Below are 14069 nucleotides of genomic sequence, written 5' to 3' on the forward strand. Positions count from 1 at the left end.
TAGTTCCTTACCTGTAATCAATCATCCTATTAAAATGAAATCATCACTATAATAACTGCATTATCGTATATAAAGCCTTACATATATGATAGTTTTCGTTCTGTAAATAGATCAACTGATAAGGTATACAGTGTATGAAATAGGGATGTTCATAATGAAGGCACAATTTTCAAAAAGTCTATCAATTTTTAATATGATGCACAGTGTCCAAGTTTAAGTAATTTAGTTGTGTGTGTTCTTTGAGGTTATAAAAGATAAATCAGCAGTGTTAAAGGTGTCTCACAAATGCAATTTCGTTAGATTTCGGAAAATATAGAACATTTATTTAAAAATGAATTAGAAGGACACTATTACACATCGTAACTTAAATCTGAAAAACTTAAAATCTGAATGAGAAATGAATTAAGAATGACATTTTGATGTAATCTATGAATTATAAAATATTAATGAGAAATAAATGTATAAATTAATCCTAATGTTGACTTTGCTATTCTTTTAAAATCCCTTTTGGTCATATTGCTCCTAAATTATTCAGTTACTCATATATCCTTAGCTCCCATTTTGATTTATATTTGAGCGTTCCTGATGTATGTAAATCCAGAAAAGCGCTTATGACGCACCAAGTTTATAATTGTTTTTTTTTCTTCTTTCATTTTAAGACAGAATGACGAAATGCATATGCGGACTATTAGAATGATAAATGGATGTAAGAATTATATGTAAAGAATGACAAATGAATGTATGAGTAGTAAGAACGAATGCGAAAGTAATGCATAAATAAAGGAACCTATGGTCATGGTCACCTTTTTCATGCTGTAATGAAAAGTGCATTATGTGTCTTGAACAGGAATTTTCTAATCAAACAATTTATTCAGTTCAGTTCAACATGTATACTTTTTGAAAAACTTACGAGTCTATTATTAGAACATCACCATATATATTAGGTATATATTGACTTTGATAAAAGCACAAGACTAAAATAATAATCAGCATATATATCAGCTAGCTGATCAGATAAACAGTAAAATTTAATGACAAATCGGTGTATGAGTTTTAAGAAAGAAATATTATTATTGTATGATTTATAAGAAAGAGAGAAAATTAATGTACGAATAGAACTGCGTTCTTGTCCGGACTATCTGAACCCCCTCCCCGAATGCCAATGGGAAGAATCGTGTTGCTCAGTATTTCTGTTCTCTTGTGTGCCTTTTTACCGTTTTTTTTTGTTATAGTTTTGTCCGTTTTACTCCAATTTGTGCTTTTCTTTTGCCCCTTTGGTATCTTCTCTCCCCGTTTCATAAGAGAGAATATTAGACATGAATGCATGCATTAGATAACAGAAAGACAAATTAAAATCAACGTATGAATGATAAAAAAAAAATGACAAATAATCGAACAAATATTATAAGATGGCATGAGAGGCGGACGACACCAAAGGGATTTTAAAACTAGTTAGGAGCCTCGGTGGCCGAGTGGTCTAAGTAGTTCGTCTACTGTATCAACAGTCTGTCAACTCTAATGTTGTCAGTTCCAATCCTGCGTTTAACTCCAATCTTAATTGATTATGATTGTCAGTTTTCCTACCGAAGGTCGGTGGGTCTCTCTGGGCACTCCGGTTACTTCCACCAATAAAAACTGACCGCCACATTGTAGCAAATAGTGCTGAAAGTGGCTTTAAACCCCAACAACCAATCAATTAATAAAACTCATAGGATGAAGACAAACAAAAATCTACTAAACACAACATAGACAACTAAAGACTAAGCAACGCGAACCCTTCAACAACCGGGTGATCTCAGGTGCACCGAAAGGGTAAACAGATCATTCTCCATTTGGGGCATCCGTCGTGATGTGATGTAAGTACAAATTCGTTGATAATTCTCGTTCGATGATGTCACATTTGAGGATAAGAGGACGAAAAAGTGATTATGACAATTGGTACATATCCGCCGTAAAATGTTCGGAGAAATGAATTCGACTTCACAATTTGAAACCCTTTGTTTTATAGCTTTCTTGTAAGCAGCAACCCTTTATAAAAAAAATCGTGATAGTATAAGCAAGCTCAGAAATATCGTATCAAATGGGAGATATATACCCCATATACAGGCGCTTCTGAAATGTTGCTACTTAGAAATGTAGAGTTAACAAGTGAGAAGATGAAATAATTATCTTTTTGTTCTCAATAATCTCATCATAGATACCAGGATTACTTTTTTATGCCAAACAAAAGACTCATCAAAGTATTTCAAATAGTTTACATATTTATTTCAATCGTCCCTAAATGTTAGTTTCTAGATGTAAGTCAACATATGAGGCAGAGTTAACTGTAACTGTGGTATCCTTTATGTTAAGTTAGATGGGATAGGTGCGTAAAACAATTCACCAAACTTTTGATTTATTTAGTGAGAGGACAGCATCTATAGAGCGGAACGTGAAGTAAATGGATAATGCTAGCTTCTATTCTTTCTTCCCGAAAAGCTCCTGTATGAAGTATCCCTCGTGGGAATATAGGAAAAAGTCGACAAGAAGAAGCTCACAGTTGGTTCCCATAGCAATGTCGATTGTATGTTGAAAACAAGTCTTTCAATCATCATAAAAAAATATGTTGTCAATCAAAATATCATGCATCTTGATAATGTCAATTTCATATAATTATTTGTTTGAATCACAGTGGTTTTACATAGAATGGTGTATCCCTCCCTAAAGCAAGATATGTGTATCTACGTTGGTCATATTTTTAATGAAACAAAGTTGGGCCGATTCTTTCAAATTGTCAAAAAGTTCGGAATGGGAAATACTTTTGTATGGGGTATACAAGTCAAATGTTTTATAATATTGCAAGAAGAAAGAAACTTAGATTGTGTGTATTTAAACAGATCTTTGGAATTTTTTAGTATCCACATCTGATGCACACTGCCCCTAGAGAATGTAGTCTCACAATAATGTGAAGTCTAGCTTTGGTTGCTGCTAAAATTGCTGTTCATACTTTGAAATAAATCTTTCGTGGAGCACTTTGAATATCCAGCAATATAATGGTGTTTGTATGGACATTGATGTAATTTAAGTATCCAATACAGTGAAGGAAATCCACTTCTTCATCTTTGGTTGAAATTCCAAAGGAACATAGAACAGACATATGATTATTCAGGATCTCTCTTTGGTAAGTGCCGTAGAGGTATATGTTGAGTTTCCAGGTGAATTGTCAACAAAAATGACCGACATAAGATAATGAAATTATGTGAGAAAGGAGAAATGAATTTTTGAATTATATAAAAAAAATGAAAAATTAATGTGTGAATTATAAGAAAGAATTAAAATTGAATGTATGAACATGCAAATAAGAATATAAAAAAAAACCAATGACACACGAATGTATCAATAATGTATAAAAGAATGAGAAATGAATGTATGAGCTATACAAATGACTAAAAATGAATGAATGAATTATTAGAATGACTGAGAAATGAATGTATGAATTATAAGAATGACTGAGAAATAAATGTACTATGAATTATAAGAATGACTGAGAAATGAATGTATAAAAAGTACAACGCTGAAGGGCATTGAGGACCCAACATTCCGAAAGGTTTAGCCAAGTAAGCTAAGATATTCTATTCCCGGAGAAGAAAATCCTTAGTATTTCAAATAATTCCGAAATTCCGAAATGAATGTATAAATTATTTAAAAAATAACAAATAAAGGTCGTAAGAACAAATGAGAAAGTAATGCAAAAATATAGCAGAGGGCATTTGTCATGCTCACCATTTTCATGGTTTTCTGAAGAGGGTATTTTATGTTTCAAACCGGAATTTTCTGGTCAAATGGCTTATCAGTTCAATTAATCATATATACTTTTTTGAAAGTCGAAACAATATGACTCACAAATCAATGGTTAGAACCTTACTATATACATCATAATATTATATATTGACTTCGATAAATGCTCATGTTCACAATAAACATAATCGTACTGATCAGATGATTGTTACGGTAACAACAAATGACAATTGTTGTGTGAATTATAGTAGGAATGACCAATTAATGAACGAATTATAAAAGAGGAGAAGGAAATGCATAAGAGACTCCAGGTTAGGGCAGAGTGTGACCTCTGTTTCTGAAATGTTGTGGTACAAAGCAGGATCATCTATTTAGTGGGGCATAATAAGTCTGTTAGGGATTTTTTGCAAAACAGTTTACTAATTTTACAATCGTGGACAGGTTATATTTTCATGACTTTAATAAAGTTCGTCTCTAAAATTGAAAAAAAAAAATGTAATTCGCTGTTCCTTTTCTAAAGTTTATTATGTCAAATTTATTGTAATGTGCATGTTTCAAACATCTACTGTTAAGTGGTACTATCAGACGATCACATAGTCCAAACCCATCCAATTAGTCATTGTGCGTAAAAAGAATGGAAAACACAGACAGTGTGTGAGCAATCGCCGACTCATCAAGTAATTATTAGAGAAAGCTATGCTTTGCCATGGATGGAGATTCTACTTGATCAGTTGCTGGTGGTAAGTTATCACATTCCGTTTTGAGTTGACTAATTCTCCTGCCAGTTACTAGAGGATAATTGAAGAATACTTGAAAGATTTACATCTAAAAAACGCTGTATCTTTATAGATGCACCTCTATAAGAACCCTAAGACCCGTACTTGCTTTTCTTCCTTTGCCAAGGAAAACGTGACTTAATTTTGGCAATTTTGGTCAAATTTATAAAAAAATATAAGAAGCCACATCATTATAGCATGAATAGAAAGACTACTCTTACAATAAAGTATATACGCATTTGATAACGATACAATCAGGTATGGTCCAATGACACGAATCGAAAAATACGGACTTCGCCCTAATTTTGTTAAAAAAATAAAACATTAATTTCTAAAACGCAAAGGAACATTTCAAAAACATAATGATTTGTTTTCAGTAGAATGTTTCGGCATTGTGAAGAAACATGTCTCATATGGTAATCTGTTGCATCACTTTAATACATAACTGAGTGAATATTATTTGACTGGACACTTTCGAATCAGATGAACAATATGACATTGTGTGTTTGAAAACTACATGTAGTATGGTGACAAGAAGAGTAAATTTAAACAGCTTCACCAAGAGTGCAAGAGTGCATGATACGTTCTTATTGAAATTGTTGCAAAAATAAAATTGGATATTTAGAAGGCGTTTAATTAGAAGCAAATGAAATGGCTTTGTAGAAAACGATATATGAGGATAGTTTACCCTTAGACATATTAATATTGTGTCAAATATGACTGTTCAAAGTCCCATAACTCTGAAAAGACAAACTAGAAAAATTTCAAAATTAATGGTAAGTCTATATTCACTAATCCCAACAACAGTGTTGAGAAGTATTGATCGAATAATACTAGAGCATGCTAGAACTAGTGCATTACATTTAAAAAATGTACAACAAAAATTAAATAGCAAAGATACTTATTGCGCAACTTTTTAGAACTGCAGGATGCGAGACAATAAATAAACTCATCACAGATACCAGGTTTATGATTTTGTACGCCAGACGCGCATTTCATCTACAAAAGAAAAAATCAATGAGGCCAAATAAAGTACGAAGTTGAAGAGCACTGAGGACCCCAAATTCCGAAAGGTTTGGTCAAATACAGCTAACGTAATCTGTTCCTGGGGAAGAATATCCTTAGTATTTCCAAAAATTCTAAGTTTTGTAAACAGTTAATTTATGATTATGACCACTTCAATGATAATTCATGTCAACACAGAAGTGGTGACTACTGGGCTGGTGATATCCTCGTGGAGGATAGCCCTACCAACAGTGGGATATAATAGATTATTATTGACACAACAAACTTGTACTCATAAGAATATTATGGAAAGCCACAGTGAACCCCCCGATTATTATTATTTTTCTTTTAAAAATACATGGATACAAATAAATCTTCGGCTTTTAAAATCCCGCCGATTATTATCAATTCTAAAATCTTCGGCTTTTCAAAATCTTCGGCTTTCCAAAATCTTCGGCTTTTCAAAATCTACGGCTTTCAAAATCTTCGGCTTTTCAAAATCTTCGGCTTTTCAAAATTCACCGCCGATTATTATATTATAAAATCTTCGGCTTTTAAAAGTCTGAAAATCTTCGGCTTTTCAAATTCTTCGGCTTTCAAAATCTTCGGCTTTTCAAAATCTTCGGCTTTCCAAAATCTTCGGCTTTCCAAAATCTTCGGCTTTTCATAATCTTCGGCTTTTCAAAATCTTCGGCTTTCAAAATCTTCGGCTCATGTACAAGAATTCGTTCGGTCTTTAATGCGCATGCGCTAGTAATTGTCCACAGACGGCGATTAATTTTACTATAGATTTGTATGGGCAAATAGTTTTTATACCCGTATTACTTTATATTAACTTTTGAATATCTTCTTCGCGCCGTTAAATAAAGTTTATTAAAGGTTTAAACTGTGTAATGATGTAAATTTTATGAAAATAAGATATTTTAAACATCCGTCACTTTTGATTTAAAATTTGCTACCATAAATAGCGAAGTAGCCCGTTTAATGTATACAGAGAAGGCATTGTTTTGCGAACCCCTGACATCTATTTGTTTCAATAACAAATAGTATTCGTTATTTTCTTATTTTGTCGTCGATATTTTTATAATCTCCAAAGACAGGGAAATAAAATGATATTTTTGCCTAAAAATTAACTTTTGTAATTCTCCCGTCTTTTTATGGTTGAAAATTGAAAATTCTTTAATTTGTCATGGAATAGAGACTTTACACGCTTGGTTACGAAGTCATCGGCAAACACTTATACTTTTATGAATCAGTATGATTATATCCTTGAATACTTTGATAAACAATATAATTGTGAATGTATACATGTTTACTCTACATTAAAGTAGCAATACTTGCAATACACAAGGTATATGTTTTTGTTTTTTTTTTGTGTTTTCCACTTTTCAATCATGAGAGAGGATGAAGTATACAATGGAATCATTATGTTGAAAAGTGAACTTCCAACAATTAACAATCGTAATATATTTTTCATTATTATGACAAAAATAAATTTGCTAAAAGCTTCAAAGAAAATCTTTGACAAAATACACACGTATTATTATTAGGTTAGACTGGTGTTATTGTAGCGGATGCATGTGGAAATTAAAATCCTTCTGATTTATGACATAAAAGAAGAATCTTCATCGTTATTCCATATATCGTGACCATATAAAACATCAATTGGATTAGGTTCTTTGGTTGCACCAGCTATATTTTTAACACAACAAATGACATGATTTTTTTTAATTATTAAAATTTCAATACAAGTAATTATTATTCCATAATTTTTCCATAACCATAAGCTAACTAACAATAATATCTTCCCTGAAAAACACATAAACTTCCCAATACTATGATAAAGTTTAAAATATGTTTTTAACAAAAATATTTACGAATTAACTTTTTCAACTACATGTACTGCATAAACCTACACACCCCGGGATACCAACATTGATTTGTGTGATTCAAGTAGCTAATTAAGACTGTTCTCCACAGGGAGTGATGCGTTTAATCTGACCGTATATATATTATTAATTTCTCACACTTTTCTTATCATTTCAAGTTGAAATCTTTCAGAGTTTTATCTTTGACGAGTTTTTGATTTGGCTAAGTTAGCTACATGTATTTGGAAAATACCCCGTGTTTACTTAATACTTTGTCATAGTTCACGGAGATCCGTTACATATATTCCTTTAGAAATAAACATAATTATAAAATGATTAATTAAAACGAATATGAAAATAAATAAAAAATACTCGAAACTGTAACATATTTTGAAAAGTTTTAATTAAAATAAATCGCATAATGGATTGTTACTTGATTACACAACGACCGAAATCATAAAGTCTCGCAACATGCATGGAGGTTTACATCTACTGTGTCAAATAAAAGATACACACACGTATTCCTCATTATCAATTTAAAGTCTAAGTAGACTTATAAGTCCATCTTTTTTTAAGAGGCCATAGTAAAAACAAATGTCTTGCTTTAGGAACGGACAAATCATATTTTAAAAAAACTCTTAATTCGACAAAAATGTTGAAACTGTGAAACTGACATGATGTTTAATTTTTTTTTATTGACCAAATGTTTTTTTATTATTATGTTAGGTTGACGTTTTATTTTCAACTGAGACCATATGCAATCCCATTAGAAATAATTATGGTTCTCTTTTCACCGACATGTCCCTTTTTTTAACCAAGCTAATGTTTAAAGCTATTGCTTTAAAGTACATTGGAAAATTCCATTATTGTATGACAAATATTCTACAAATCATGATTTTGCATGGACAAGACTTTTGTGCCAGTGTGTGGCTAGTTAATTTATCATATCCAGTATAAAAATTATCCCAAGCAATGGAGTATAACATATATGGACTTCTTCCATCTGGCAGTAAATGGGTATTCTTTATAGCTTGCTGTTCGGTGTAAGCCAAGGCTCCATGTTGAAGGCCGTACTTTGACCTATAATTTTTTATTTTACAAATTTTAACTTGGTTATAGAGTTGTCTCATTAGCACTCATACCACATCTTCTTATTTATATTCGCTTCATTGTGCTGAATGTATAAACACGCAGCCACGTCCGATGCCACATCTCCTTTACGTTAGCATATATTATATATATATATATATATATATATATATATATATATATATATATATATATATATACCCTTGCAACAACTCTTTCAGGGGTTTGATGGCAAAAAATTCATTTTCGAGTTGCATTCGAAATTTCTGTTCTTCATCGTATTCTTCCTAGTCGTTCCTCTTATCATGCTTATTGAATTATTGCTGATTTGTTCTCGTTCCGAATATGCATGAACTATTTGTCACTCGACGCCAAGCAAAACCGTCAATCATATCCGCGCATGATATAAAATTGATCGTTTGCACCTTAAGATGCCGAAAACTTTGCAGTAGAATGTAAAATATTTCTCATTTGTATTTCAAGGCGCATTCACACTAAAATTGTTCATTCTTTTTTATGTCTCAACCCGTCATGGGAAGCTTGTATTAATTCAATGGACAACCGACTGAATAAATCAATAGCATCACTAAACGCTTAACATGATCTTTCAAAGAATGTGCGATCGGTGCGCTGAAGGTTAGAAAAAGAGTTGAATTGAAACGGTATTGAATAAAGACTACGAGCTAGTGGTTGTCATAGAATGTGGACATACTGAGTGTTTTAAGTCAAGAAAATAGTTATAGGACACGGTGGTACTATATGGATGCACAAACGGGAAAAGTTACCCGAGATGTTGAGATATTGAAATATAAGCGAAAAAAGTTAAGTTCCGCTTAACTTCTATAAAGGAATTTAGCCTAACTAAAAAAAATGAGTGTTTAAACAATTTCTGCAATTGTTTAGTCATGACACAGTCTTTCGGATCAACTTGTACTTATTATATCTGCTAAAATGTAAAATGAAATTAGAAAAAAAACTTTTCCAAATGAAAAACTTTGGGATTCATGTCTAACATTGACAGTATCACTTCTTTAATGATTTTGATGCGTCCAAAGCGCTTTTCTGTATTTACCTTTATTTTGATATCCAAAGTTATAACACACCATACAATTAATTGGTTAAATGTGTCTTCTTAAAACTAAGGAATATAAGTATGAGTATGATGGCCATAAAATCAGTAGGACATCATCGTTTTCGAAGCAATAACATAAAGGTGTTAATTCTGTTTATTTATGTTTATCTTACTACCTTTACATATAAAAGATCATAAATTTGAAATAGATATTTAACCAAATTTGATTACATAATACTTTTTATTTATTATTAGTGGCTAAAGTTATGTATACCACATGTATTGAAGAAGTGAAATCAATTTTGTTTTTAATTTAAATCGTTCTCTATTTTAAACTTAGATGCATTTCGCCATCTTGAAGTTCAAAGATGAAAAAAAGAAGCAAACATTTCACTAAGTTCGTTAATAGTTAAATTGAGTTAATATGAGTTTATAATTTTTCTCTGTACCGATGTAATGCATTGTCTGTATGAGAATCAAAATATATATAGTCATTCAACCAGACATGGCAAAATTCAGTATTTTAGGTGGGCAGATTTCTTTTTTTTTTTTTCTTTTCTCTGTTTTTTTTTTTATTTTGTCTTATAAAATCAAATACTTCTATTTTTCTTAACAGAATTTGCATGTTTAGAAAAATGTTCAAAGATTAAGACAGAAATTTTTTCAATAGATACGCATATATAAAAATGTATAATAAAAACTAATTAAAATTATTATATTAAAACCCTAATAATTCTAATTTGATTCTAAACTCGGTTTCCTATTAAGTTACAAATTATTATACTATTGGATTAAAGCGTGGATATCGATCATCAAACATTCAAAACCTGTTGTGATCCGATATTTAATTATTTATGTACAAGTTGGCGTGCAAAAATCAACATGTTCCTCGGAAATACTGATAAACTCGTTTCCCTTTATAAGAACATTGAGTTACCTCCCTTTTTTGAGTACGAGTTGTCTTTCTTGACCGAACTAATAGTTCAGTATGTTTCAAAATCTTCGGCTTTCCAAAATCTTCGGCTTTTCATAATCTTCGGCTTTTCAAAATCTTCGGCTTTTTAAAATACACCGCCGATTATTATATTATAAAATCTTCGGCTTTTAAAAGTCTGACCCCCGCCGATTATTATCAATTGTAAAATCTTCGGCTTTTAATCAAGAGCCCGCAGATTATTTTCAATAATAAAATCTTCGGCTTTTATAAACCAAACCAAAAATAATCTCCGGGACCCGAATATTATGATTATATAATCTGCGGGGAAATATAAAAATGCAAAGACTTACATCAAATGCAGACGCGGAACCGAGAAATACATTCGAAACTCTCTAGATTTGCATATTCTGGTTCATTACACCAAGAAAGGTTGAGATAGATAGATAGGTGTTATTGTTGAAAAGACAACTGAAAACCTCAAACACGCAAGCACATGCAGACTATATAGTATGTATGTATATCTTTAAGTGTGTGCGTAAGCGTCTGTATGATGTTTAAGCCCCCGTGACAAAATAGGGGTGGGGTATAAATTTACCCCTGTCCGTCCGTCTGTTCGTCCGTAAGATGCATTGTTTGTCCGGCTATCTCCTACAGTTTTGGAGGTACAACTTTAATATTTTGTAGGATGTTCATACAAATAATAAAGGTGTGCAGTTAGTAATCATCAAAATCTGATGGATAACTGGATACCATAAGAAGAAGAAGAAGTGCATGGCCACAGGATTTTGATTTCTTCCAAATATTGTGACAATTATATAGCTGATCACAGCTGTAGTTGCCTAAGTTGGACTTGGTAATTTTCTTGGTACTACAGCTGCAAATAGAGATCTTGGTTCAGAGGCAGATTTAGAGTTTTTTTTCAGGGGGCCCGGACCCCCCCCCCCCTTTTTGGTGGTTGATTATATAGGGAATCACTGAAGCATGACTGAAAACGGACCCCCACTTAGGCAGTCAGTAGGCCCCCCTTATGAAAATTTCTGGATCTGCCACTGTGATTGTCCAGATATCTCCTCCTACTGTGCTACAGTTAAATCATCATATATATTGTAAAATTTATAAGTTCCTATGGTCAGGCAGGGGTATCGTTTGTGTCTTATAGACAGCATAACAATTTAAAGGTTTTTTTGGCCCTTTTTAAGGAGCTTCATTTATGATAAAGGCAGAGTTTTTACAAGTATCACTTAAAGGGGGCCCCTTTGATTGGTATGTAGTTATATCATGTCAAGTTACAGATCAAGTTATAATTAGAATTTTGGTCTGGTTTAATGATTTTGTGGTATAGTTTATATGATCTTGACTTTGATGTTAAATGGTACATGTATAATACATTTGTAATATACAGCTGAAGGTAACAAAGTATCAATTAAGGTAAATTAATTAAAACATGCACAATAACAATCATGTGTAAATTCACTAATCCCACCATATTCTATAAATGCATACTCTTAAGTCAGGAGCCTATAAATTTGATTTTCATTTATTGTGTTGTCTTAAATTAGGGCATTTTTTTTTTTGTTTGCATGGACACACATTTGGTCATCTTTTTAGCCAATTATAACTGACTACAGTATGGGTTTTGCTCATTTTTGAAGGTTGTATGGTGACCTATAGTTGCTTACACCCTAGTCATTTGGATTCTGTCAGCTACTGGTAGTTGTTTCTATTGGCAATCATACCACATCTCCTTATTTTATACAAAAGTCTGGATACGGTTTTGGGGTCTTTCATTTCTGTATTGTTCAAAATTTTAGGTCATTTTTTCTGTATTCTTCATATTTTTCCCCATTATTTTTCAATCACTCAATACAACACTCCATTATTCTATATTCTCTATTTCAATGTTCTTTTCTTTATTTTTTTATACGCCCGTTTACGGTAGGTATTATGGTATACAGTTGTCCTTCTGTCCATCCGTCAGTCATCAACATGTTGGACAATAACTCAAAAATGCTTTAAACAATTCGCATGAATCTTTGTTGAATTGTTTATATCTATTGAAGTGAACTCCCTTTTGTTTTAAACATGGTATCTTCTTAATCTTAAAAGAGGGACGAAAGATACCAGAGGAACAGTCAAACTCATAGATCGAAAACAAACTGACAACGTCATGGCCAAAAATAAAAAGACAAACAGAACGAATAATAGTACAGATGACATAACATAGAAAACTAAAGACTAAGCAACACGAACCCCACCAAAAACTGGGGGTGATCTCAGGTGCTCCGAAAGGGTAAGCAGATCCTGCTCCACATGTGGCACCTGTTGAGTTGCTTATGTTATTACAAATCCGGTAAATAGTCTAATTCGGTAAGTCACATTCGTGAAAAGGGAAGGGTATTGTAGTTACGACATAAGGAACATATCCGATATCATCTGTGAAACGGTTATTCCATAACGGTCAACCAACTCGTGATGGCGTCCGTAAAATTTACGAAGGGATGACTTCAACTTCACCACTTGGAACTCTTGGTTTAATAGCTTCCTTGTGAGCAGCAATCCTCTATCAAGGAAATCATGATAGGAAACACAAGCCCGGGAATATCGTATCAATTGGGAGATATATACTCCGTATGCAGGCGCTGCTGGAATGTTGCTACATAGAAATGGAAAGTTCACAATTGGGAAGCTGAAATCATCTCTTTTGTCGTAAAGTTTTGTTTTCAACCGCCCCTCATTGTCAATTTCTAGATGTAAGTCAAGATATGAGGCAGATTTAACTGTATCTGTAGTATCCTTTATCTCTAGTTCGATGGGATAGATTCGTTCAACATAGTCACCAAATTTTGTATTATTTAGTGAGAGAACATCATCTATATAGCGGAACGTAGAGTTAAAGGATATTGCTAACTTCTTATCTCTCTTCCTAAGAAGCTCCTGTATGAAGTCAGCCTCATAATAATAAAGAAACAAGTCCGCAAGAAGAGGGGCACAATTGGTTCCCATTAGAATTCCGACAGTCTGTTGAAAAACACGTCCTCCAAACGTAACAAATATGTTGTCAGTTTCAGAGAATTTTTTGTTTGAATCAGAGTGATTCTTTACAAAGTAGGATTTATCCCTCCCCAAGACAAGATACTTGTATCTATGTTCGCCATTCTTTTTAATGAAACAAAGTAATACCAACTCTTTCTATTTGTCTTTTAGTTTGGAATGGGGAATACTTGTGTAAAGTGTAGAAAAGTCAAATGTTTTAATACTATTGCAAGATGAGAGAGTCTTAGATTGTATGTACTCTAAAAGATCTTTGGAATTTTTTAGTATCCACATCTGATTCACGCCACCTCTAGAATAGGCAGTTTCACAATAACTTTGGAGCCATCTGCTAGATTGGATTCAACAACTTTTGAGTATTCCAAAATCAGAAACTATATGTCTTTCTATGTTGTGATGTTACACTATTGTTTCAGATATGTAAAGTCCATGAACTGCAATAGAAAAATAGAAAAAAAATCATACTGCATTTTCCATCTTTTGATTTTCATTAG

Source organism: Mytilus californianus, unplaced genomic scaffold, assembly GCF_021869535.1.
Source record: "Mytilus californianus isolate M0D057914Y unplaced genomic scaffold, xbMytCali1.0.p SCAF_3, whole genome shotgun sequence".
Classification (NCBI taxonomy): Eukaryota; Metazoa; Mollusca; class Bivalvia; order Mytilida; family Mytilidae; genus Mytilus; species Mytilus californianus.